Source organism: Cuculus canorus, unplaced genomic scaffold (genome assembly GCF_017976375.1).
Source record: "Cuculus canorus isolate bCucCan1 unplaced genomic scaffold, bCucCan1.pri scaffold_69_arrow_ctg1, whole genome shotgun sequence".
In the NCBI taxonomy this organism is placed as follows: domain Eukaryota; kingdom Metazoa; phylum Chordata; class Aves; order Cuculiformes; family Cuculidae; genus Cuculus; species Cuculus canorus.
Genome location: NW_026527848.1, coordinates 294,201 through 318,898, shown reverse-complemented (window position 1 = coordinate 318,898; position 24,698 = coordinate 294,201). Strand labels below are relative to the sequence as shown.

At 47.4% G+C, this 24,698-nt stretch overlaps 1 pseudogene; it reads left to right on the top strand.

Annotated features, from left to right (window-relative positions):
• Window positions 1-24,698, top strand: LOC128850775 (germinal-center associated nuclear protein-like; annotated as a pseudogene).

The window sequence follows — 24,698 nt, the reverse complement described above, 5'->3', positions numbered from 1 at the left end:
GGGATCCGGTACCGCTCCCGGGACAGCGCCTCCGGCAACGCTCCCGCGACTCGGCAGCGCCCCCCAGGACCCGGCACCGCTCTCCGCTCCCCGCTCTGCCTCCGAGGATCCCCCGGGATCCGGCTCCGTCCGGGGAGCCGGGCGGCCGCCATGAGCTCGGGGACTCCGTTCCGTGGGCCGTTCGGCCAGGCCACCGCCTTCGGGCAGGCCGGTAGCGGTGCCGCCGCCGCCCCCTCCGGGGTCCCGGTCGCCGGTTTGGCGGCGCCGCTCGGCAGCGCGCAGTTCAGCTTCCGCCCCCCCCGCGACCTGAGCGCCCGCTTCCAGGCGGCGGCGGCGGCGGAGGGTCCCTTGTGGTTCGCGCGGCCCGAGGAGCCGTCCCCGCGCAGGGGGGTGAAGCGCAAGGAGGAGCGGGAGTGCCCCCGTCCCGAGAAGCGCGCCATGGTGCTGTCGCGGCCCCGCGTCGGGGCGCTCTTCGGCAGCAGCATGCAGGAGCTGCTGCGCAGCCAGCGCCGCGGGCAGCGGGACCGGCACGACCCCGACCCCGAGCGCCAGCCCGGCCCCGAGCCGCCCGCCGCCCCGCGGGACGCGCCCCGCCACGGTACCGGGGGGACGGAGTGGGGGAAGGGGGACCCCCGGCACGGTGGGCCGGGGCGGTGTGCGGGAACCCCCACGGGGCTGTTTGGGGGAGAGGGAGGGACCCCCGCGCTGTAGCGGGGGGAAGGAGAGCTGTGGGGCCGGAAGACCCCCGGAGCCTTAGGCTGAGGCTCGGGCGGCGCAGCGCCCCCGCCCGGGAGGCTCGGGGCGCGCACACTCGCGCTCCTGAGGGCGGGAGGCTCGGGAACGATGGGGATCTCGGAGGGTGTTGGGCTGAGGCGGGGAGACCCCTCCGGGGCGGTAGACCGGGCTGGGGAGATCCGTGGGACGGTAGGCTGGGCTGGGGGAGCCCCGCTTGCTGAGGCAGCGGCTTTCCTCTCTTGGCAGATGCCACAGCTGCCCGCCGGGCTCGGGGCAGCGAGAGCGCAGAGGGATCGGGGGGCCTGAACCCTGCTGAGCTGACCTCCATCCAGTGCAAGAACGTCCCTGATCACCTCAACGACAGGACGGTGCTGGAGAAGCACTTCGGGCAGTTTGGGAAAGTCCGACGGGTCCTGACCAGACGCAATAGAAAAATGGCTGTTGTCCACTTTTTCGATCACGTGAGTATCGAGAGCGATGGGTGTAGGAGCAGGCGTGGGTCTAAGTGCCCGGGACAGGGCCTACTCCGCTGAGAGCCACACACTCCTCTGTGGTAATGCTGTCAGTGTTTCTCTTGGGGGAAAGCTTTGTGATGTGAGCACTGAGATAGAAGTGTGCTGAGCTGCACCTAGAATGCCTTAGCTGCAAGAGAGTCATAGGACCGTTGTGTTGGGAAAGACCTGATGGATCATCGACCCCACCTGTACCTGCCTCCTACTAAATCGTGACCCCAAGCACCTCATCTACCCGCCTTTTAAACACTTGCAGGGGACGATGACTCAACCACCTCCCTGGGCAGCCTGTTCCAGTGCTTGATAACCCTTTCTGTGAAGAAATTTTTCCCAATGTCCAATCTGAACTTCTCTTGATGCAGCTTGAGGCCATTCCCTCTTGTCCTGTCACCTGAGAGAAGAGACCAACACCCACCTCTCTGCAGCCTCCTTTTAGGTAGTTATAGAGAGCAATAAGGTCTCTTCTCAGTCTCACCTTCTCCTGGGTAAACAACGCCAGTTCCCTCAGCCGCTCTTCATAAGACTTGTAAGAGCTCTGCCTGGCTTTAGCTGTCCTGTTGGCATCCCGCTCAAACACCAAATGGATCTTTGCTCTTTGTTGTGTCCCAAACCTGAATTCCGTGCACTGCTGCATTCTCACTCAGGCTTGGCAGCTTGACGGGCGGGCGAGGGGAGCTTGTGCGTTCCTTGCAGGATGACCTGCTCACTGCAAGTGCTGCTGTTCCATCAGCTCCGAGCTGTGTCCAGGAGCCAGTTTGGAGGCAGTGTTGTTTCTGGTTTGTGCTTCAAAACACGGCTTTGGTCTTGACTGCTCTGACCTGGCTGTGGAGCAAAAAGCAGTGATTTTTGTGGCAGCCTGCCTTATCCTGCTGGGTGTGTGTGAGTGAGAGGCTGAAATGCAGTAAACAGGGTTTTGTAGAAATTGGCAAACGTTTCTCTCACAAAAACAGCAGTGTGCGTTTTGCTGTGGTGGTGGTAATAATTTTCATCTTCTGCTTTTGTTTCCTTTCAGGCTTCTGCAGCTCTTGCCAGAAAAAAAGCAAAGGAGCTGCACAAAGGCATCATAACGTTTTGGCAGAAGAAGAAAACAAGCAAGTCCGTGTTTCCAGGTAGGGTTATTGGGTGCCAGTCACGCTGTTCTCGCTTCCTGCCGTGCAGAGAATGACACGCCAATGGTCTCCATAGCGGGAATGTTGCAGCTCCAGAAGTACAATGGTTCTCTTTGACTTTTGCTACTCAGGCTGTTGGATGCGCAAAACTTCTGGGAGCATTGGAATTTATTCTTTACCGAAGCATGAAAATAGTAGCTCTATGTCATGTTTGATGTCCTGGCTGGCTGCAGATGCTTGAAATGACAGTGTAGGATTTTAGACAAGGGATTTTAGAAATTATTTCTGCAGCCATACGAGAGGGATATGGTGGTGTTAACTTTGTGCTCCTATGTAGAAATAGGATATTGTCTGGGGGTGTAAGAAAACCCAGTTTCAAATGCCTCACTGCCTGCTTCAGAGCACATTATGAATGCCGCGTGTGTACCTCTGAGATCCTAGCCTGGGGATACGCGTCATCGGTCAGCAGGTGGACGGTTCACCACAGCTTTGCCCAACCACGACCTTGCCTTCCAGAAAATGGACAGCTGTGGAGTTGTCTTCCTGAAAATTAACATCTTGAAGCAGCAGCTACAGGGATGACCTGTTTGCCTTCATCATTTTGTTGTGTAATTAAGTCTGTAGAAATGGGAATGGCAGCATTCTAAAATAACCGATCTGAGAGTTTAAGAAATGCAGCTGGTTGAAAACTTTTTTCTGTGAGAAGAAGTTGTTCCTTTCTGCAGCGTGTAGGTGTTAAGTCTTGAGAAGATCTGCCAATCTCAGTCTGAGCTGGGGTGTGTGAAATGAGTACTCAAAACACTTCAGCAGGAGCGCTGGGGACTGTGGTTTACATAGCTGAAATGGATTTCATCTCCCATGGAGAGTTACGGGTTTTTGGATTATATCCCAAACCTGAGACAAATTAAATCTGGGTGTTGGTCAGACTTCATTTACTGACAATCTGGTGACCGATTGTGGTTACTGCTAAGTGATACTTTATTTAAAAAAGCTTACTCTTTATAGAACAGGGGAGCAGCTTCTAGAGTGACTTGGTACAGCGCCTACTGCAGGTTGTCCTGGAGGTTTTGCGTACGTATGCAAAACTGTGACGTCAGTTTTATTTTCTAATAGGATTATTTTAACCTGACTGCTCACCACCATGGGGGGAAAAAAGAGTTGTTGCTTGAACTATCTGACGAGATGTTTGTATGTCCCTTCAGGTCCAGCAAAAGGAGAATTTTCATCCAAGGAGAAGAAAGCAGGCGAAGATGAAGGAAGGCAGAGCAATGAAGAGCAAAACTATCAGCATTCCCCTCTTCGGAAAACCTTAATAAGATCGCCTGCCAGCGGCGTAATGCCTGGTACAAGGTATGTCTGCTCCCCTGGGAGTCCAGCTGGCAGCAAACAGGGTAGAAGGGGGAGAATAGGGGCCAGCATGTGCCGAATAGTCGTGTTCTTGTTGGCAGTGTGCTTATTTGTCTCTTCTGGCAGGCTTCTTTCACGTGTGTGCCTCTTTGGCTTAATTAAAAGCTCACAAATCTCCTACTTTGTCAGAAAGGTACTTCTAGCTGCTTACTAAGGCCTTTAAATCTTTTGTCTGCATATTTCTTTTGAATGTTTGGTTTGAACCAACAGTTGTGATAGGGAGGCATAAGGGAATTGAGTAAAATAGTGCAGAGCCAGAATAGGACCAAGCAGTAATGGCACTGTTCTATGGTGAGGATTAAATGAGGTTCTGAAGCGAGTAGTTTCACTTGTAGGTGATTCCCATTCTGTGGAATGGGAATCCCCTTTTCAGAGTAGCTGGTGAGTTTGGGTCGTCGTCTTGTCTCCCTTGAAGTGAAGAGTCCTTGTACAGGTGTCATCCTGTTCTGCATCATGAGCTGAAGCAGTGAGGTTGTCATCTCCCTGTGGTACTTTAGTGGCCTGCCTAGTTTGAGACAAGTCATGGTATTATAAAATCAGTAATATATCATAAAGTAATGAGCGTTCCTTGCTGTAAATGTATGTTTGTATACAGGCCCTGTGAAATCTTTTATTAAGGATCTTTGTTGCTATAGAAAGCATTCATTTTATCACACCGAAGAGTAGGCTTGTTCCTGGTTTAACGTGCAAACTACTACACCGTAGTGATGGAGAACTGCTGCAACAGCCATCTGGTTCTGTCCAGCTGAAGACAGAGTCAGTAATAAAATTCTTGTAGTGCAAAGGTCGAGGCTCTCAGCGCAAATCAAGAACGCTTGGCAGCGTGGTGGATTTAATCAGATTAATAACCCCCAGCAGTAGCGTTGGCTCGCAACCGCCTTCGCATGCAGATATTTATTTGATACGTGGCCTTGTTAACCACATATTCTTCTAAACAGGGATGCTGATGCTCTGAGAAACAGCGAATGGATGAAGGCCGGGACACGCATTAGTGTATTATTGATAAAAATCTTCTGTTTTCAGTTCTCCAGCAAAGAAGCCTAACCTTAGGAAGGCGTTGCAGTTTGAAGGAGATCTCTTTGACCCCAGCTCAGAAGCGCAGAGCTCAGATGCCTTGGGAGTTTCATTGCCATCTCTTCGTAACCTGGTAGGATTAGTGGCTGAGACGTCTGAAGAAAGATACCGTCTTTTGGACCAAAGGGACAAGATCATGCGTCAAGGTAACTACCCAAGCTAGAGCGTAACATCTACAGCTCTGCCAGAAAGAAGTGTTTGGTGTCTGTTGCAAAGCTGTTGTAATATTATGGGCATGGCCTTAAAGAGACTTTAACATGGAGCAGTCTGTAAAGCACTCTTCCTTGTGTGGGATTGTTGTATACATTCACTCTTGTAGAACACACAAAGCCCTAGATTTCTTATTGCACATGTGTATTTCTTGTGGAAAGTGAATAGCGGGATGTCCTTCTGTGAAGGAGGCCGTGCAGGGAGTTTTGCATCCCTGCAGGCTCTTTGAAGAAAGCTGCCCAAAGCCTGTCTGTTTCTCTAAATTCAAACTACTACACAGCTGGTAATTATTTGAAGAACTGGCCCTTTATTTCACAGTGGTGGATTGTAAACCCTTCCACCCGCTTCTTCCCACTTCAAAGCTGTGACCCTAGTTTTAATTTAAGATCTCTTAATACTGACAAACCAGTTTCTCAGCCACTTGACGTGGAGTTGGGAAATCACTGGTTCTTGGTTAGGATGTAAATAAAGCAGGATAAGCTGTTAGGATAGAAAACGTTGTGTATCTTTTAGAGGCTTCAATCTTTTCAGCGAAACTCTCGATATCCGTGTGGGATGGTAGGAGAAGCTTCCCCGAAGGAGCAGTACAGCCCTGGGAAAGGCCTCAGAGTGGGGGAACCCACTGGGAGTTTCTGAGCATTCAAGAGCGTGGGTTCAGCCTTGCTCTGAGTAGAGATAGGGTGGGAATCTCTAGAGGCCTTTTCTTGTCAGCTCTTTGTGAGCTGTTGCCTCGGCAATGTACTTCTTGACTTCCGTTCACTGACTGATGTTCAGACTCCAGCTGAGGCATCTGGCATGCTCAGGGGCCTTCTGGCATGTCGGGGTAATAATTGTCATGAAATGGAAACAGATGCTTAATGTTTGTTCTTTTTTATTTATTTATGTTTTAATTAGCACACCTAAAAAGGAACCGATCTTGGCAAAGCAAAAACCGTTGTTGGCACTTGCCCAGACATGTGTCCTGAAAAGGAGCGCTACATGAGGGAGTCAAGAAACCAACTCAGTATCTTTGAATTGCTTCCGGGATCTGACAAGGTATGAGTTCTCTGCACGCAGGGATTTGTTATTCCCAGGACATCTCTTTGACTGTGGCTTGTATAAAGCTGTCAGTGTTGTTTAGTTGATTACAGGGTTAATTCTGGTGGAAAAGATCTGTCGGCTGATTCGTTAATAGTCTTTCAATTCACCGTTGTAAAACAAGAAGGCTCTAGAATTGCTTTGCCCCTCTGTCATGTGTTTTATTTGGCTTCAGACAGGTGTTTAGAGCTATGGTTCTAAAACCGTGGGGCAACAGTATACGCTGCGTGGAAAGTTGAGTTTGAGACTGCTCAGTAAACGCACAGGATCCTGTCGTAAGAGAAAATAAGATATACTTGCTTTTGTAGCAGAACGGACAGGGGCTGCTAGTGTGAACGATGGAAAAACTAGTAGTCTGCTCCTTACTAAAGTAAAGGCATGGATGGGGTGAAATCCTCTTACTCGTGAAAAGTTGAACGTAGTCCTTGGACTTTGATTCTGTTCTCCACATCTCGCAGGTAGATCATGCAGCGGCAATCAAGGAATACAGCAGGTCTTCAGCGGATCAGGAGGAGCCTTTGCCCCATGAATTGAGACCCTCTGAGGTGTTGAGCATGACCATGGACTATTTGGTGACCAACATTATGGATCAAGGAGAAGGAAACTACCGAGAATGGTATGACTTTGTCTGGAACAGAACTCGTGGAATAAGAAAGGTAAGCACTAGCGGATGGAAGCGTTTGATGATAGAGAGCAGAAGATCATGTAATGCTGTAAAAAGTTAAGCAAAAAGCAATAGTAATTGAACTGTTTTGAATTGCAAAGTGACTCAAAGCACAGCTGAAATGCTTTTTCAAAGGCAGTGCCAGCTGACTACGCTCTGTTGTAGTTTAAATATTGGTGTGATGCTTTCTCTGATTGTTCTGGTTAGGATATAACCCAGCAAGATCTCTGCAACCCGCTAACGGTGTCTCTGATTGAGAAGTGCACTCGCTTTCACATCCATTGTGCCCACCACTTGTGTGAAGAGCCCATGTCCTCCTTTGATGCCAAACTCAACAATGAGAACATGACTAAATGCCTGCAGAGCTTGAAGGAGATGTACCAGGACCTGGCTAACAAGGGGGTTTACTGCAAGAGCGAATCGGAGTTCAGAGGTTATAATGTCTTGCTGAATCTCAACCAGGGCGACATTCTCAGGTAAGAACAACAGATATCGCTTGTTTTTATTTTTTGCCCGTGGGAAGAATTGAGATTAGCATTAAGTACAGTCAAAATGTAATGGAAATGAAGAGCTTAGTTGCAAAATATTTTTGCAAAAAAGGAAAAAACTGTACTGTGGTCGTGTTTGGATTTTTTCCCGCAAGTAATTTTAAAAAGTGTCTTTTTTAAGAAAAGAAAAAAGCTTTGTTTATTTTCTCCTTGAAAAACTTGCTAGAGCTTCTGCAGGTAGTAAAAGGGGAAAAAAAAAAGGCAAACCTTCCCTTTTCTCAGTCAAGGAATTCTTTTTCTCTTCCCAGAGTGATATCCAAGCTTCACTGCTTTATCTGCAGTTGGGACCAAGCAAAACCCATTTTCTGGGCAGAGTGATACTTTGCTTTTTCAGTCAATTTCTTAACTGCCTTCCTCTGTAGATGCTGGGGTGATGCACCTAAATAATAGCGCGCTAATTAGGAGATGCAAGCATCATTAGGAGATTCATGATCAGTAAATAATGCTGCAAATTTAGTTCTCAGCTGTGTATTTTGGAAAGGTTTGGAGTTACCTATCTTGCTTAAAGCTTCTAGTCTTATTTCCATCTTGTTACAGGTTGCTATTGAGTTGTGATTGTAGATATTGAAGCAAAAGGTTTGTCTCTGTCTTTTATCTCCGCAGAGAAGTACAGCAGTTTCGTCCAGAGGTTAGAAACTCTCCTGAAGTTAGGTTTGCAGTTCAAGCTTTTGCTGCATTAAACAGCAACAACTTTGTGAGGTTTTTCAAGTTAGTACAAGCAGCTTCCTATCTGAATGCCTGTCTCTTACACTGTTATTTCAGCCAGGTGAGAAAAAGGCAGATGAGTGGTTGTTTTAAAATTGTTAATCAGTAAAATAGTCTGGGACTTTTGAGAAGAAATCTCAGGGAGCAGAACACTTGGGTAGATATTTAGCCTTGAAGATAATCTTGATCTTGCTTCTTCAGAAGTGTTTAAAAAAATCTGTTTTCTGCCATGATATAAAGGGCAAATGCTAAAATACTCTTCTCAGCTTCTTTCCCCCCATAACTGTGCACAAATACTTACTATTTGCCCTGAAAATAATTGGGAAGCAGAGAAACAGGCCTGGGAGTTTTGCAAAGGAAATACCAACTGCACTCTTAGAAACCTTTGCAAGGGTTTCTCCTGCACAAGAATTGCAAATTCATTCAAAGTGAGCACTGTCAAAGAGCTGAAGCTAGAAAGCATAGAACTTAAAAAGGAAGTGGAACCTCAAGAGTTGTTTGTGCAGTATTTGATAAAGTGCTGAGTTCTTTTTAAACAGCGTTCTCACACTTATAGTGCGTTTGTAGCTTTTTTTGGGTCTTTAACTTAGTTACGCGGCTTTTCCTTTTGTCTTCCTCCAGATTCGTAAAGATGCTCTCAAATCTCTCAATATTGCCTACACCGTGAGCAGCCGAAGAAGTACGGTGTTTCCTTTGGATCACCTGGTCCGCATCCTACTGTTCAAAGATGGTCAGGAAGCAACTGATTTTATCAGTTACTACGGCCTGAGCGTGTCTGAAGGGTAAGAGCAAAGAAAAGGACATCTGTGTCTTGAGGTGCCTGGTGGGGTTGGACCGATGCTGGGCGCGAAGCATTAATGTGAACAGGCTGCCCCTGGCCTATGCAGCCAGAAAAAGAAAGAACAGGTGAAGGATAGGGGCTGGTCTCTGGATGAAAAGCACTAGGATAAAGAATGGATGAAACTTTTTAATAATCTGTTCTATTTATATCGTTGTAATGATGAAAAGTCCTTAAATTCTGCATCATTCCCTCAAAAAATGGGATCTGTATCCCTATAACTACCGTAACTTCCCACGATATCTTTTCTTACACTTGTACACCTTTTTTTTACTTGGCTCCATAAGGTGAAAAGGGATTTGAAGGATTTGATTATCTTGCAGTTGAATTGCAGTACATTGCTGTTCAGTAGGAAATGAGGATACAGGATTCCTGCTTCTCAGGAAACTGGCGTTACGGTGATGGGTGTGGGACGTGATGGAGCTGAAGGGTGCAGACAAGGTTTTAGGGGATGTTGGAGGCCAGCAGTTTGCAGATAAAGAGTGTCTGCCGTGGAAACATATTGTAGGGTGTGCTTATATGGAATTGCAGTCTCAAGAGACCAGAGAAACCAAAAAAATCCGAGCATGCCAGTTAGTGCTCTATTTCCTCGTAACGTTCTGTTCTGCAGTCATAAATTCGCCATATTACAGAGGCCGTGACTGGAAGAAGATTGTAGCTTTTAAAAGTACTTCTGTGGAGAACATCTATCGTGTGGAATGTAGTCTAGGTAAAATGCGTGTGGATAATATACGCTGCGGACAAATGTTTAGAGGAGAAAGAGACGAAAGAGTCCATGCGGGTGCCCAGAAACGTTAATGCAGTTTGTGCTGTCTTAGGAGGGTAGCTGGGAGAACAGTGTTCTCTGCCTTCCCTGCTCTGTTCCCAGCCAAAGATTTAGATCTAGGCTACAGGGAGCAATCCTGAGTACCCAGGGGCTGTTTCGCTTTGCTCCACTCAGCTGTCCAGCTGAAAGCCTATAGGTTACTGGTGCTTTGAGGGATGTACTCCTATGTTTTGTTTCTTTCTCCCCTTCCAGTGCTTATGTGAAGCTGAATCGCTCAGCTTTCTTGGAGCCAGATGGGTTACCCAAACCACAGTAAATCGATGTTTGTCAGCCAGAAGCTAACTGTCTTGGTGGGGGAAGTTGTGAATGGTGGGCCGTTGACCTCGGTGCCTCACCACGTGCCTGTGTGTAGCTTCAACGAACAGAACGAGTATACCGGCGGAAGCACCTCTGTGGATCAAGCCAGTAAGTAGTAGCCAAAAATCTATTGTGGAAGCAACTGGTAAGAACAGGCGCGCATTGTAGATACTGCTCAGAAACGTGCTGCTGGGTCAGCGCTGCAGGTAGTTTCATTTTGCAAAGCAGAAACTGTTCTTGGCCCGTACGGGTTGAAATTGCTTGGAAACTTGGATGTTATGCAAGCATGTTTTGATTTGAATGTACTGATGTATCTGTAAAAGCTAAGAAACAACCTGATTAGTCCAATCTATTTCCCAGTACAGGAAACGGACAGGGAAACGTGTGGAATTTTGCCGGCGTATGTGAACTAAGTAGTAGTTATTTGGCTACTTCAGACAGCCAACTTCCCTTTTCGGTTTGCAGATTTTGTGTTGCAATTGTTTGCTCACGGTCTGTGTGTGATCGTGTTGTGCAAGTTAGCTGGACATAGGCTTTTTTAGTCCCTGTTAGAAGTAGGGATATTTTATATTTAGTCAAGAGGTGTGTGTCAGTGCTAGGTGTACTTAATTTAAAACAGTTTTAATGAAAATATGTGTTCTTGGTATTGGAGGTAACGTGCAATGACATTTTGTATTGCTTTGTATAAAATATTTATTGATACCAATTAGTTTTTATGTTATAATTACCTTTTTGATTTTAAGGTAGCGAACTTCTGTTAGGGACTTGTTTTATGACCTGGTGAGATTTACCAGACAAGCCAGCTTTTGAAGACAAGAATAGTTTGGCTTCTACTTGTGACTGGTCTGGTTTCCTTTATTTTTCTCTCCCCCCCTCTCAAGAAGGAAGGATGGAAGGCAAAGGCATGGATTTAGATGCCGCGGCAGTGAAAGTCCAGACTGCAGCTCATCTTCTGCCCTCGCTGTCACCTCCTCAGCTTGTGCCAATGCTGCCTCTGGCGCAGGCGGTCTCCCAACCTGCTGGTCAGCCCGAGCCTCAGCCTCTCTACACAGACACGGTAAGGAAAATTTTAAACCATCGTGAAGTATTTGAGAAAGACCCATGAACTATAATAAAAGACAAGCGAGTTCTCTTAGTTTGTTTCGGATCTCCAGAATCTGTATATGTTCCGCAGAGCCAAAGGAGACCATCCCTGCTTCAGTGCTGTGGGCGTTTCGAGAAGTTGTCTCCTTGAACTGTTTGGAAAAGAGAAAGTTTTGAGTGGTTTCACGTGCAAGCCTGAAAGAGTCAGTGCTTGCCCGCATTCTTTCATAGGAGAAACAGTCCTGTCTGTTTAGTGGGAGTCAGAAAGCAAGAGTAGAAGGATATTGTCTTGACATTCATAGGTAAACTGCTGTACTAAATGACAATGAGCTGTTTCTTAATGGCACGCATTTCAAGTGAGACACGACAAGGTTTCTTCTTGTGGATCTATGACTGTTAATGTTGGGTCTTGAATGCGTACCCTGTGTATCTGTGCTGTTGCCCTTTTTTCTCCCTCCTGCGCATGTTCACATATGTGCAAATGCTGAACCCATCTCAGAGTGTGTCGTTGCTTTGTAAAGTACAGCTGCCATATTCCACCTGAACGGTGGCTACATTTCAGTGAAGATTAGACCTGGCCATTTGGAATTAAATCAACTGGAATGAGAGAAACTCAAGTATGAAAATAGGAATCCCTCTCAAATTCACTTTCCTTAGCTATTATTTCCTGAATTGACTTGCTAATATTTAATGCAGAAAGCTGCTTTTGTTTTTGGGTTGTTATTAACCTTCTCAATAACCTAAAATTTCCAGGGTGTTGTATTTGGTTAAACTAGTTCAGTTTGTAAGTAGAAATAGAGGTGGTGTTGCCATTTACAGTCCAACAAGGCTGCGAGGTCTGCTCCCATTGCATGTGTGCGCCTGAGCGGGACTGCATCTTGCTTCAGCCACCTCCTCTGCTGTGTTGTAGGACATCGCTGAAGTGGTAGACGGACTTGTGCAGGATGTCCTCGAAGGAGAGTGCAGAGAAGTTGGCAGAGCAGGAGTGGCCTACGTGACTGCTGCCGTCTGGTAAGGAACAGTTTATTGCTGGTGCTGCTGGAGTCTGCCATCGAGCTGCAATTTGCCATAGCAGCACCCCGAGTGGAGTCCTAAACTAAGCAGCATGAGGTATACGGTGGAGGGAGTCCTACAGATCCAGCTGAGGGAAAAGCAGACCTTTCTTCAGGTGTCTGCCAACTCTCTGCTGCACAGCAGCTAGACTGAGGAAAAGCTGACTGCAAACCTCTGTAAACCTTGCCTTGCGTGCCACTGACTCCACTGCCCCAAGAAGGGTGTGTTGTGGAATGGAAGGTGCCCAAAGCAGGACGAGAGGAGTAAATCCAAATCTGACTGCTTCTCCACTTCTAATAGCTCTTCCCTTTCAAGGCAGTCGGTGGAATTGTAGATAGGAGTGTGTGAGCGAAGCAGTGTTATTAAGGCACTGATGTTTTGGTCCTCGCTGAACCACACAGTGTCAGGGCTTTCCTGGTTTCCCACTCTGCCCCACTGTGAGCAGACTGGGAGTGAGTGAGTGAGGGGCTGGGAGGGAGGGGGACAGCCGGAACAAGTGACCCAGGTTGACCGTGGGGATAGTCCGTACCGTCAGATGTCATAAAATAAAAGAGGGTAAGAGGAAGAAGGTGGCGAAGTTTTGTGGCTTGGGGGTAGCCATTGCTTGGGGACTGGCTGTGCATTGGTCTGCCTGTGGCAGGGGTGGAGGACTGCCTTTGTTTTGCCTGGCGGGGCTGTGGGGTTTTCCCCACACCTGCCTTCACTTATTGAAGTGTCTGGGCACCTGCTACTGGATCCCACCAGGCTCGGGTGCCACCGACCATGCTGTGACAAAAGCCCCGACAAGGGTGGGATTCGAAGCCACGTGTGCAGGGCACAATGGATTAGCAGTCCATCACCACTCGGCCACCTCGTCCTGCACGGCCTGGCCCTGCCCCTCAGTGAACCGCGGCCGCCAGAGGCTGAGCCGGGCAGGGGGGTGTGTGGGGCTGAGAGGGGCCGAGAAGGGTGTGAGGGGCTGAGTGGGGTGTGAGGGGGCTGATTGGGGCTGATTGGGGTGTGAGGGGCTGATTGTGGCTGAGAAGGATGTGAGGGGCTGATTGAGGCTGAGCGGGGTGTGAGGGGCTGAGCGGGGCTGAGAAGGGTGTGAGGGGCTGATTGGGGCTGTGCGGGGTGTGGGGCTGAGAAGGGCTGAGTGGGGCCTTCACTTATTAAACACTTATTGAACTGTCTTCAGATTTACACTGGCAGTTCAATTCATGAATTTTCATGTTCAATTCATGAATTTTCTTGCTTTTGTACTGAGTATTTTCTCCCCTGTCCCAATACTGGGGGAGCGAGCCAGTAGCAGTGCGGGTGCTCGGCCGGTGGCTGGAGGCAGCCCACCACAGCAGAGCAAAGGTGTGCTTGAGAAAATCTGAATTAAAACTTTCTGTCTTTGATAAGAGAGTTGTTGTTTCTGCACAGCAGTTTCAGAGGCCACTGTGGAGGAACTTGTGACTGAAGTGGTGGAAGAGAGTCTCAAACAAGTGGCTGGAAGCGTGCTTAGCGCAGAAAGGGAGCGTGTCAAAGAGGAAAGGCGCAGAGTGGAGGAAGAGAGGTGAGTTGCTGCTTTTGCTGTGGGACAGGTTGGGCTGTATACAGCCTTCTAAAACAGCTGGTGTCAACTCAAGTCCTTGCACGGATACTCGGGCCCTGGGGCTTCCCACCATGCCAGCAGTACTTAGGTTTGTCTCACCTTGAACTGCCCTAGGATCGTAGGACAGGCTGTCCTTTCTGCATTCTCAGGTGATCTGCTAGTTAATGTTTTGGTGACCCGAGAGAGCCACTATGAAAGTGGTAGGTGGGAATTTGGGATCTTTTATTCACGCAGAGCTTCTGGAGTGGGAGGTGCATCCTGGCCCTGCTGTATGCAGGAACTTTTCCTTCTGAATGAGGTGGCTTTCTGTAACTTACTGGGGTAAGACTAGAATAACCCCATTGTTATCTGTATCTTTGAGGGAAGTCTGGCTCCATGCAAAGCTGATTATCTTTGGAGAGAGGAACCACCTAGTGGGAGCTCAGCTTTTGGCGAATTAACTGTCTGACGCTGCATGTGGTGCTTGTGTAACTCGCAGCCGGTTTGCCAGTGTAAATATTTTCACTTGGTGTAAAATTTGCCACTCTCACTTGCCACTTGTGTAAATCCTTTTCTCTGTCCTTCCAGGCAAAAGCAGGAAAGAGAACAGTTAATAAAGCAGTTGAGCCAGTTGGTGGGTATGGAGTTAATGGAAGAAGTAATAAAGGAGAGTGTTCAAGAAGAATCAGCCAATCAGTTAAAGTACGTACAACACAATCTATGCTGTACTGTGCTGTAGGGCGCTTTCCTAAGCGTAGGAATTTGTCAGGCAGAGGTGGGCTGCTTGCTTGGTCTTCTCTAATGTCATCTTCAATAAGCTATTTTAACGAGAGGGTAAGCTTACTTGATCTTACAGTGAGCTGGCAATTTGCAGCCGTGCCGTGTTGGGCAGTGGCGGTTTTCCAGGAGCTAGAAGCTTTGTCTAGGACAAGGCTACCCTATGTGTGTGTTTTCCCAACTCCCTTAGGGCTCGGCTGTGGGCTGTCTCGTAGACCTTTCCTTGGGACCCCACTATCAGTGTAACGCTTGAATGACCTCTGACTGATGACAGTCCTTATTTGGAAGGGCTGTGGAGTAGAAGTAGGGAAAATCTCTCTGCTTTGCTAAATGCGATAGCCTTGCCTGTTTGCACCTCAGCTAACCATCTTGGTGCTTGCTGCAGCCTCCATCTCACTTGGTCTTTCTTTGTTTCATTTGGAACTAGGTATGCCTTAGAAAGAGACCGACAAGCTCGTATTGCCCGCTGTTCGGAAGAAGTCAGTGGTCACATCATGGACCTCTTTTTGGAGGATGAGATTTTCCAGATTGCTAAGGAAACCCTTCAGGAGCTCCAGTGTTTCTGCAAGTACTTGCAACGGTGAGTTGCTGCCTTGTGGCACAACTGCTTTTCTTGGGAGCGCCGACAAGGAGTGGTTAATAGTTTGATCTTCAGCCGTTTGGTTATGTTCTTTCTGTTTGTGCCTTGTCTTCCCTAGAAGGGGACAGTCTTATCACCAGCCTCTAGTAAGGACTCAGCCACATGTGGGGAGGGGAGCGCATCTCAGCAGAGTCACATAAGGTGCTCGATAGGAGAGTTCAGTTCATTCTATTGGGAAACCATAGAATCATAGAACGGTTTGGGTTGGAAGGGACCTTAAAGATCATACGGTTCCAAACCCGCCTGCCATGGGCAGGGGACATCTCCCGCTGGATCAAGGTGCTCAGAGAGCCATCCAACCTGGCCTTGAACGCCTCCAGGGATGGGGCATCCACAGCTTCCCTGGGCAACCTGTGCCAGTGCCTCACCACCCTCATTGTGAAGAATTTCTTCCGAACGTCTAATCTAAATCTATCCCCCTCTGATTTAAAGCGATTCCACCTTGTTCTATCACTCCATGCTCTTGTAAAAAGTACCTCCCCAGCTTTCTTGTAGGCCCCCTTCAGGTACTGGAAGGCTGCTCCGAGGTCTCCCTGGAGCCTTCTCCAGGCTGAACAACCCCAGCTCTCTCAGCCTGTGCAGTGGCACTTCAGCCGTCAGATCATCTTCACGGCCTTTCTCTGGACCCATTCCAACAGTTCCGTTTTTTCAAACTTGTGAGAATTTCTCCTGGTAGTCTTTCTGTTGGACACTTGTTTTTCTGGATGTGTGCTAAGTGTTCAGTGGCTGTTGTAGCGCTCCAAGGCAGAGATCCGTTTCTCTGAGTGCAGCCAGATGGTGGTGCATTTCAGATGACGTTTCTCACCACTAGGACAAGGACAAGCAGCAGGCCAGTCTGTTTGGTGTGGGGCACCTTACCTAGCAGAGTTCTTTCTGTCTTAAAATTAAGTTTATATGTCTCTTCAAGACGTGTGTAGATAGCTTTCAGTGCAATAGCAGAGACTAAGGAGGAGCCCAAAGAAGTGTACGTGCAGCAGTCAAGCTAACTGAATGATGCAGAAATATTTTTGCAGCCTGAAAATACCAGAGGAAACACAGTAAAAGAATTTTAATTGATAAATTGACATTTTTGTGTTGTAACACTGCTGGTTGTCACCCGTTTTGAATTGTTTGGTCGTAGAAAAATATGCAAACACCTAGTGCTAAAGCCGTAATTATACATTCTCTCCTTGTGGGTGAATTTGCCGTTTGAAATGTTCTTTAAAAACAGAGCAAGAAAGAGACATGGCTTTCTTACTGCAATTGGTGTTGCAAAAAGATTGGCAGCAAGGGCTTGAAATCTTGAAGAAGCTTTGTAAGGGATGGTTGTAAGAAGCTCTGTGTGCCAGGAGTAAACACGCTGGAAACAGGGAAAGAAAACTGCTTGAACTTTTGCCTGGGGAGCACGGGACAAGGCGTGGCACAGCTGAGAAGGGCTGAGATGGAAGAGGAGCAATCCTGCTTCCCTCGTGTGATCTGCCAGGCCACTGATGCCAATGCATCCTGCTAAGCAGAATGCTGCTCCGTTTTGTCTGCATTGTTTGTTTTCGACTGGGGCAGAAGGCTGTTCTGTGTGGAGACTGCCTGGGTACAGCTGGCAGGTCTCGTCTCACCCTGTGTCTGCTCTGTTGGAGCTGTGAGTTTGTGGCCGTGTGCAGAAATAGAGGCTGAGCCCGCAGCGCCCCCTCACACCCAGCCCTGGGCAGACTGACTCGTGGGGCCTTTGAGAGCCCAATCTAGTCTGAAGAGCAAAGGGAGAAAACCTGTTTGTTCTGCAGAAGAGTTTATTAATGTGACCCATTTATCTGTTCTCTTCCCAAGGTGGAGGGAGGCTGTGGCAGCTCGGAGAAAGCTGAAACGTCAAATGAGGGCAGTTTCCTGCTGCTCCCCGCTGCATGGATCTGAAAAATAGCCTGAAAGCACTGTCCCCTAGTGCAGAGTGGCCTATATCCAGGGAGAACTTGTGCAAGGGAATGGTAGACCTGGGGCATGGAGGAAAGCTGGGGATCTCTTGCACAAGGTAAGGATACTTACAGTGACAGCAGTTGGCATTCTGTGTGAGTTTGGGGGGGGCAAGTTGCAGAGTAGCCCTCTTCTTCTACTGTGAACGTTAATGCTGTTGGAAAAGTCTTCCGAAGTACCCTCAAAAAGACCTTTCCTGTACAAATGCCACGACAAAGACTGCAAACCTAAGGAAACTCTTCTTCCATTCACAGCAGCTTTCTAAAGTGTCAGCAGCTTTCTAAAGTAACAGCAGCAGTTTCTAAAGTACCTCTAAGGTCTTAGTGAGCGTTTCTTAAATGTGGTTAAAGTAGCTGTTTTAGATGAAGAAATACAACCAAGAATCTTTTGTTTCCAGATTGAATTTGCTGAGAGACAAGACAGTGCATGAAATGAAAGTTCAGCACTTCTACCAGCAATTGTTAAGGTACGTTGGCTTTTGGTCCTTGTTTTCATTCTAAGCAAGTTGTAGCAGAAATGCCAGAGATCTTGAAAATGTCAGTGAGGAAAGGCAAATCGTACTCGAGTGTCCAATTGCAGCCTTGCTTCTGGAGGTATTTTCCAGGTAAGGGAAACTGGAATATAAAATCATGAAAATGTTAGGCCATCGGACTTTTTTTTTTTTTTTTTTTTGGTACCTAGGTGAGTTGGTGCCTGGGCACGAGAGTAGAGGAGGAGGAGAAGAGTGAATGAGCTGTTACTGGCCTGGCTTGTGGTACAGAGAGTTTGATCCAGGCGTTTAAAGTGCATCTGGAGGTCTGCCTTCTCATGCACTCCAGTGGCCTGTGTGTGTGTTGGAGCAGTATGGAAGTAAAGCGATGCGTACAGGGTCCCACAGTCCCCAGAGTGAGACTCGGGTAACAGATTAAACATCTGCAATTCTGGAAGGCATCTGTTCTATGGCAAAATAGATGGACAACAAATGTGAAAAATTAGCTCTGAGTTTGGACTGTTTGAACTGGGTGGTAACTAATTATAGTATCGTTGCTGGTTTGAAGCAAGTAAAATATTGACCTCATGGGAATTAGCACTGGGGCGTCTTTTCACCAGCTTCTGTCTTTCTTTAAGTGATTTAGCTTGGACTCCCCTGGATCTTGTCTCGTTAATCGCTGAACATATTCCAGTTGAACAAGAACAGGTATTTTGGAAGGTTCTGTTGGTTTTGCCAAGTGATGAGGAATATGCCAAGGATGATCACAGCAGGTAAGAGTTTATTGCTGGATCCCTTTCTCGAGCAGGGTACTCAGAAAGGAGTGGGAGTATATGGTCCTTGTCCTGTGGTATTTTTACCGCCCCCCTCCCCCCACCATGTCAAATTTCCAGGGTTTGTTTTCCTCCAGAGCACTGCAAAGAATACAGCTGTAATTTAGCTGTCTCTGTCTTCTGAAGTTGTTCATTGAATTACTTTTTCTCATACTGAAAATAGAAAACCTTGAGATATGTAACAGTGTGGAGACATTTAATAGCTATTTAGCCAAATCCAAGCAATGTGGAGGTTGGGATTATTATAGATTGTCATGCCTTAGAGGTATTGGTGCTAAAACCCTAAGATGTCTTTTTTGGTTTTTTGGTTTTTTTTAATTAAGAAACTCAGTACCTCAAAAGCCCACTTTTCTTGTTTAGCTAGGGTACTGGTGGATTGGTTGAAAGTCAAATTTATGGGAGACAAAAACTGGAGAAAAAACACGTTGCATACGGAAGGTAGAATTCAAACGCTGACGCTATTTAATTCTCCTGGCATGCACGGGAGCAGAAGCATTAAAGTTGGTGTCTGTATAAAGGTAGGTGAGAACAATTTTGTGATTTTGAAAGTGTCTGAAAAAAGATGGAATTTGTTCCCAGTCGACGGAGTAAATGCCTAGAAGTTTAGCTTTAGTTACATAACTTGTGTCTTTTGTTACTTGCATAGGTGGCACATGGTGCGCTGTCTGACTGTGAGCTCGATACAGCTGAAATGCAGGAAGACTTGCTTGGAACCAGTGGTCTCATCCTTGTCCTTCCTCCTCGAGTGAGGAGTGAAGATGTTGCAGAAGACGACGCTTATTGGCTTTCAGCTTTCCTGCAGTTGAAACAGTTGCTTCAGGCCAAACCTTTCCGTCCATCAGTTCCCCTGGTGGTCCTTGTCCCTGGTCAGGAAGAGGAGGCCACGGAGAAAGAAGTAGAAGAAGGTATGTAATTATTTCTGTGCCTTGAGGAAACAATGGGAGTGAGTGCTCGGGGCTGCCCCCGTAGAACTCTTGTGTCTAGTGCAGTCTCTCAAATAGGGCATCAGGTAAAGAGAGAGGCTGTGAGGCACAGTGCTTTTCAAAGCTTTGCTAGAAATCCCAAGGCCTTAAGAACTGATCGATAGGGAAAGAAATGAACTTTGTTTTGGCTTCCAATTTTCCTTTGCACACGGTATTTGATCCTGAGTGTCTGTGGGAAAGGGTGGAGGAGAGAAGGGACGCTGTGAATGTAATGCGGAGTGTGAGACTAGGTCAGAGTAGGAGATACACCGGGAGAAAGAACAAGTGAGTATACGGTGGCTTTTCTTGTTTTTAAGGTTTAATGCTGCAGGACTTGATTTCAGCCCAGCTTATTTCAGACTACACCATTGTTGAGCTTCCAGGTTCTATCAATGACTTACAGGGCACGAGAAGGGTAAGAACAGCCACTTTGAACTTTTAAGAGTTACTTGACCGGTTTATCATTAACCTGTCTTAATTTGTCATGTCTTATAAGGAATTATTGTTATGTTCTTAGTAGCTTAAATTGCATCTGAGTATTGTGTAATGGGATATTTTTCTGTTATTGTAGTTTTTGTTCAGAAAGCCCTCTTTGCCAGCTTTTTCACACACCTGAATTTGTTGGAGTCTGATACGTGCTTGTTAATAGCGATTCCAACATTGGCTAGAAATATTCTGAAATGAAATATTTGCTACTTTTCTATTCTTTGTGACTGCTCTCTAGTCTAAACGACTAGAGACCAGCAGCATTTGCTACATAAAAGAGAATTGCTTCTGAGTAACACTGAAAACTGTACTGAGACCAAAATGTGGTGAATCTGTTCTTGTTTGTGCTGCCTGTGTTGACAGGCAGGGGTACAGTTGCTGCATTAACAGACAAGTGCTAGTGATGGGGAAGTCTTTGTACCCTTCAACTCCTTGTCCTGAAAGGCAGAGAGCTTTTGTAGCTCTTCTGGCTGCTGTGAGATCACTCAGACCATCTGACTGGAGGATTATTGTTGCAAATGTTGGGTTGATGATAGCTGATTTTGCTGCCTAGTATTTTGAATAGTGTTAAGTCCAACTTAGGGTTGCACTGTTGAATATTTAGTGTCCTGATCAGTGCAGAACCACCAGTTTGAACCACCTCTGTTTTGTGTCACAGATCTCCAAGGCTGTTGGCTGGCTGGTTTCCCAGTACCCTAATTCCCTTGAGCTCTGCAGTCAGACCCTTCAGGAGTATGTCGAGGATGGGATTGCGTGTGAATTTGGCAAGCGCTTCTACCGTGACTGGAAAGAGAGGCGTTCAGCTGGCTTGCCGTCTCAGGAGCCTGGGGTCATCATTGAGCTGTACAACAGTGTGCTGCAGTTTCTTTCTGATGTGGCAGTCCTCGGAGCATCTTTGTGACTTGTCCTGGCCTATTACTGAGTTTTCAGAGCCTGGGGGTAACAAGCTGTTGCCTCACCTGCACTGGAACATGCCTGATCATCTGGCCTGGCTGAAAAAGGCTGTGCTGTTCTTCCAGATCCCGTACCTAGATCTGCCTCCAGTTAGGTGGTACGTGCTCTGCACTGTGTTGAACTGTCTGGCTGTAAGGTGGGTGGTTTGGCTCTGTCACAAATTCTTTCAATTTGATTTGGTTTTAATCCGTAGCTCCTTGGCGTCCTGTTTGCCACATGATTCTCCAGTATGCGTCTCAGATTGCTCGTTCGTCCAGCACTCGACCACTGATCCTGTCTCAAGTGGAGAATCTACTGAGCAAAACTTACCAGAAGTGGGAGGACAACACATCCGGGAACGCTGATGAAGATGGACCTTCTGTTGATGACATCCCTTGGGATGCTATCTTGGCAGCCTGCATTGATCATAAACTGAGAGACTGGAAACCACCCGAACTGCCGATTGCTCCAGGTATCGCATGTCCTTCCACAGCATGGATGATGCTTCTTGTGCAGCTGTATTTAAGATTTGACAGGTGTGCCTTTATATGTGGCAGTTAGTGATACGTAACAGGGAGGGAATTCTGCTCTTGGTCCTCTCATTCACGCTGCGGAATGACACTGTGCTTTACTGCACGTCTCTGCTCTTCAGAGCGCATATTTAGTGTGGCTTATGACTTGGCCTGATCTTGTGCTGGAAAATCTTGTCCCTGCATGGAAGAAGAGGGATATGGTCAGTGTCTTTCAGCCCTCCTCTCCCAACAGAAGAGAGTTTACGTTCAACCCAAAGCTGAGAATTGGTCCCTCAGAAGCCTTGTAAGCACCGGTCAGCTGAGATCGCAAGCTGCCACTGTTAACGAGCACTTCCATGGATTAACGAAGTATGTCTTGGATTCGTTTGCCTTTCAACTGCGTAGGGTTCTTTTGGTGCCCTGTGCGGCTTAAGTGTAGGCAATCTCTTTTAGCGCTAAACCCACTGAGCTTGGACGCACTAGAATTTTTAAAATGAAGACAAAGCAGGGTTTTCCAGCTTTCCCCAGTAATCTGGTATTTGTCGAACACTAAAGCAGCCCAAGAAGGCTCCTTTTGATATGGAAGTTATGTCTTAAAGCTACTTGAAAGTGAGCACACAATTTTTCTTCGAGTTGGCTTTTTAATGCCAAGTTTTTCATCAGAAGGGGAAAAAATTTTGACAGCAAACGTTTGGTTTGGTTTTATTTACAGAAGCAGTAAGTGACGATGGTCAGATTCGTGTGTACTTCTTCGAGGAGCATTTGAAGAACTTCACTGTCCCTTTTGCATGGGAACAAGCCAGGCTGCGCACACAGGAGGAGATCCGGCAGGGCCATGAGAGGTGAGACAGGTGCTGGCACTGCCTGGGGGAGTAGCATTCAGCTGTCCACTGTGCCATCGTTTCCGCAGTGAGCTCCAAGGAGGTTGCTCAGGGACCCTACCACGAGCACAGTGGCGACAGCAGGCTGAAAAGCGGCGTGTGGCATCTTCCTAGAACATGCTTGTGCACATCTGATCTACAAGGGTGTGCAGAGAGAGGGTAGTATGCAGATTTTACTTCTGCAGCATTACTTGGCTCTCAAACTGATTGCTTGGGAGGTTCTTCAAGCATTATGAATGGAGAAATTAACTTCTACCAAAGAGAAGAGTGCTGAGGCTTTGGAATTAGTTTATTCGTGTCCCCTCCCTTACATTCACTTTATTTTGCAGCCTGGACCCTGACACGTGAATGACGGCTTAGGTGATTTGCACATTTACTCTTTAGCAATTGTGTTAATTTTGCAGCATTTTGAATTCCAAGGGAGGCTTTCTCCACAGCTTGTGGGAAGACATCAGGAAAGTCCTGCTGCTAAGAGGAAATGCCAGAGATGGAGAGGGAGGATGCTTCAGAGCTCTGTGGCATTGAAGTATTTGAGATCTCAAGGGCCTGGCTTACATCTCTAGTTTTGTACAGGGTGAAGCCAGTCTCCCCTCGCTCTTGGAAGCTTGTCTGCTGCTCTGGTTTGTAGCAGGAGATGTTGGGTACGTACCTTTCTTTTGGGGTGAATTCCAGCCGCTGTCAGAGTAATTCCTTTCAAGTCCTCTGCACAAGTTCCTCTGGTGGAACGTTTGACTCAGCTACAAGAGAATTACATCTCCAGGTGATCAATTCTTACTCCCTGCTATTTCCAAACTTTAAGCCAAACTTTAAGTTGGAGGAGGGAAAGAACAACACACTCATACTGATTTCGGTTTTTGTTTGGTTGTTTGGTTTTTTTCCCTTCTTGCTCAGGTCAAGGATAAAACGTCCCAAGTCTTCGAAGAAACCCTATAGCATCTCCAAGATGTCAGGTCAATGTGGATATGACGTGAGCGTGCTGTCAGGTCAAGAAAAGAGCCTTACCAGTGCAGGTGAATTCACAGAGACAGCCTCAGACAAGGAGCTTCTCCCAGCGCGTCTGTTGGCACAGTTGCAAATGGAGAGAAGAGAAAGCAGGAGGTGAGTTCCCAGAGCGCCATCCTTTCCCTGTGGCTCTGGCCCAGGATTGTAAACAATTTCCTACTTGTAGGTAATGGAAGTTGAAGTCTAGCTTTACTAGGAACCATCCTAGACTATCTCCAGTTTCATCAAGCACGTCAGTGCGGTGCAGTTCCCTGCTAGCTCACAGGGACAATCCAGGGTGGTAGAAGTACTTGGAGCTTTGAGGAATGGTTGGAAACCGTATGTGGTCAATCGAGGCACCAATACTAAAGCCGTACAGTTTGTGCAGTAGTCTATATGTTCTGCATATTACCATAAATGTCTGTAAAGTCCTCTGGGATGTCAGTCGGGTGCCTGTATGCAATACAGATTGCAAAGCTGAAGAACAAAAGCCAAGGTTGGCCCAGGGGTTTCTTATCTTTGCTGCCTTCAGTCTGTGCGGCTGCTTTCTGTACCACAACTTCCTCGGATGGATTTTTGTCATAGCAGCGGAGTATGTCAGACAGATCCTTCTTGCAGTCACCTCTGAACCCTGAACTCTTGGCTAACCGACTGGTTACAAGAGAAAAGCCAGGCTGCAATTTGACTGGTGCTCTTCATCTTTCTGTCCAGGTTTGAAGAACAGTTGCACCGACGTCTCGCCGAAGACATGGAGCCCCTTGGTGCTTTCATAGGTCTTCCTCTCTACCTCCCCGAGTCTCTGGTCTCTAACCCAGCTGTCACCTGTCCTTTGGTGAAGAGTCCTGTGTCATCTCAAGAGGTGAGAGCAGGTGGCACGGAGAATTAACTGTAGCTGTGAGGAGTGCAGGTGCCAAACTGCTACACTTGCAAAACCTTTCGAGGTTTGGTGTGCGGTGTTCAGTTGACTTGGGAAATAAAGAATTGAAAAACTGCCCCTTGGAAATCCCTTCTTTCCAAGGAGGGGAATGCTTTCTGCAGGTCTGGAGTAAGAGATCTTTGCAGGTCTTAATGCTTTTGGCTGCTGGCAGTCATAACGGGATCCCTTGTGGTGCTGCACTCGTGACTTGGAGAATGGCTGTTCCGGGTCACCTTCCCCTAGGTAAAGGAAGGCTGGGACAGAAATAGCAGGACAGCTGCTTTTGCTGTTTCTCGTCAGAGGTGGAGGGTGCTGGCCTCTGTAGTCCTTCTCAAAAGCAAGGGAACAGCCAGTAAGCTCAGAAGTCTCTTGTTGCTACTGAGTATTTCTTCTTTCTCAGTCTTCTCTGTTTTTTCCTTCTGTCCAGACTGTGAGTCGAGAAGATTGCAAGCGTCTGATGAAGGAGCCAAGCGCCACGCTGTCAGACAGACTGAAACACTTGCAGCAGCTCCTCAGAGCGAACAAGGAGGCTGAAGCTGCCTCTGAGCTCCACCTGTCTGCTCTGGTTGACATGGTGAACATTTGAGTGCAACTGAGACACCAGTGCTCCTGGGAAAAACCCGAGACTGTTTTTGGTTGTGTTAAATGTGTTTTGTAGCCAATAAATTTTT